The sequence below is a fragment of the Tetranychus urticae genome, unplaced genomic scaffold, assembly GCF_039701765.1.
Source record: "Tetranychus urticae isolate SD_2017Ah unplaced genomic scaffold, NJAU_TeUrti_SD_1.0 Scaffold_4, whole genome shotgun sequence".
Lineage (NCBI taxonomy): Eukaryota > Metazoa > Arthropoda > Arachnida > Trombidiformes > Tetranychidae > Tetranychus > Tetranychus urticae.
In genome coordinates, this window is record NW_028315836.1 from 562,501 (window position 1) to 565,000 (window position 2,500).

Consider the following 2,500-nt stretch of genomic DNA (forward strand, 5'->3'; position numbering starts at 1 on the left):
ACTTCGGTTGCATTTCTTGTGATGACTCTGAATAACTGAGCAAATCGTATGGCCTCTGAGCCGACGATGTATCCCTCAAGCAACTGCCTTATCAACTGTCGATGGTAGGTTATGCGCCTACCATGGTTGTAACGGGTAACGGGGAATTAGGGTTCGATTCCGGAGAGGGAGCCTGAGAAACGGCTACCACATCTAAGGAAGGCAGCAGGCGCGCAAATTACACAATCCCAGTACGGGGATGTAGTGACGAAAAATAACAATACGGGACTCTATTGAGGCCCCGTAATTGGAATGAGTACAATTTAAATCCTTTAACGAGGATCTATTGGAGGGCAAGTCTGGTGCCAGCAGCCGCGGTAATTCCAGCTCCAATAGCGTATATTAAAGTTGCTGCGGTTAAAAAGCTCGTAGTTGGATTTCAGTCGAACCTATGGGGTCCACTGATTAAAGGGTTAGATGGTGATGTTAGGTTTCTTGCTTGTGTCTACGGATGCTTGCTTGAACCTTCATTCCTCTTTCCTGGTGGTTACATTCATAGTGTTTAGACAGAAAATTGCTCGATATTTGCTATCAATGCTCTTTACCGAGTGTTGATTCAAGCGATCGAGACTTTTACCTTGAAAAAATCAGAGTGCTCAAAGCAGGCGTCCAAAACCTCGAAAGAGGTGCCTAAAAACGGTATGGTCAACCATCTATATGATGCGTACCACTACCTTAACTTGAATGATCTTGCATGGAATAATGGAATAGGACCTTGGTTCTATTTTGTTGGTCTTAAGAATCCAAGGTAATGATTAAGAGGGACAGACGGGGGCATTTGTATTGCGGCGCTAGAGGTGAAATTCTTGGACCGTCGCAAGACAAACTACAGCGAAAGCATTTGCCAAGAATGTTTTCATTAATCAAGAACGAAAGTTAGAGGTTCGAAGGCGATCAGATACCGCCCTAGTTCTAACCATAAACGATGCCAACCAGCGATCATTCTGAGTAACTAATTTCATGACTCGAATGGAAGCTTCCGGGAAACCAAAGTTTTTGGGTTCCGGGGGAAGTATGGTTGCAAAGCTGAAACTTAAAGGAATTGACGGAAGGGCACCACCAGGAGTGGAGCTTGCGGCTTAATTTGACTCAACACGGGAAAACTCACCCGGCCCGGACACTGAGAGGATTGACAGATTGAGAGCTCTTTCTTGATTCAGTGGGTGGTGGTGCATGGCCGTTCTTAGTTGGTGGAGTGATTTGTCTGGTTAATTCCGATAACGAACGAGACTCTAGCCTACTAAATAGACTTGCAGTTTACACTGCAGTACTCCCCCTTAGTCAACCTGTGGGTGGTAGTATCTCTTGATGGTTTCGGCTGTTGAGGGCTCTGCTGCTATTAGCCTACAGAATTGGCTAGGGTAAGGATGCTGTAGCACTGTAAGGACTTCTTAGAGGGACAAGCGGCGCTCGCAGCCGCACGAAACAGAGCAATAACAGGTCTGTGATGCCCTTAGATGTCCGGGGCCGCACGCGTGCTACACTGAAGTGGTCATCGTGCATACTGTTTCCTGCTCCGAAAGGAGTGGGTAACCGCTTGAACCCATTTCGTGATGGGGATTGGGCATTGTAATTATTGCCCATGAACGAGGAATTCCCAGTAAGCGTGAGTCATTAGCTTGCGTTGATTACGTCCCTGCCCTTTGTACACACCGCCCGTCGCTACTACCGATTGAATGATTTAGTGAGGACTTCGGACTGGTCAATCCAGACCATTGGGAAACTAGTGGTCGGATTGTGCTGGAAAGATGTTCAAACTTGATCATTTAGAGGAAGTAAAAGTCGTAACAAGGTTTCCGTAGGTGAACCTGCGGAAGGATCATTAACGTATTACCCTCTTATTATAAGAGAAATACAACCTTCAAACAATCAAACACTCTGCATAGTGATATTGTAGATGCTAATATGGTGAATGCAATTGAATTGTATTTGCATTAGAGTCGCAATTGTGAATGTTTATTGCAAACATTTAGCCATTGCAACATGATTCTAATTTGCATTACATTCGTTCATTCATACATCCATCTTTCATTATCCAATGCAACAAAGAGTGAGGGTTATCTAACGATAGCCATAATTTCTTTTGCAAAACAATTGTAGTTTATAATGAAAAGCCTGTCTTGCTACATACTTGGTACCTGATCAAGTCTTCAGCTTATGCTGACGGCAAGGTTTAAAGAAGGAAGTTTTACACTTCTTCGCCTAACTAAGTAAAGACAACTATGGTTTTTATAAACTGCATACAATTGTTTTCAAACCCTCTCAATGCAGATTTAGGATACTTATTAAAAGTCCCACGGTGGCAAAGATACATCTTCAAGCGGTGGATCACTCGAATTACCAATCGATGAAGAACGTAGCTAGCTACGATAATCGGTGCGAATTGCAGGACACGCCGAGCACTTGAGCTTCCAACGCACATTGCGGCTTTCGGGTCTTTTCCGAGGTCACATCTGTCTGA

The 2,500-nt window shown here is 44.3% G+C and overlaps 2 non-coding genes across 2 annotated transcripts in view; both read left to right on the top strand.

The window, feature by feature from the left end:
• LOC149092983 (small subunit ribosomal RNA) overlaps nt 1–1,864 on the top strand; it is a 2,170-nt gene extending 306 nt beyond the window's left edge. The window contains exon 1 of the ribosomal RNA XR_016200368.1: nt 1–1,864. This exon is cut by the window's left edge and continues 306 nt beyond it. This is a non-coding gene — a ribosomal RNA (small subunit ribosomal RNA).
• Nucleotides 1,865–2,351: 487 nt separating this feature from the next.
• Nucleotides 2,352–2,500, top strand: part of LOC149092984 (5.8S ribosomal RNA) — a 155-nt gene continuing 6 nt past the window's right edge. Inside the window, exon 1 of the ribosomal RNA XR_016200473.1 lies at nt 2,352–2,500. This exon is cut by the window's right edge and continues 6 nt beyond it. This is a non-coding gene — a ribosomal RNA (5.8S ribosomal RNA).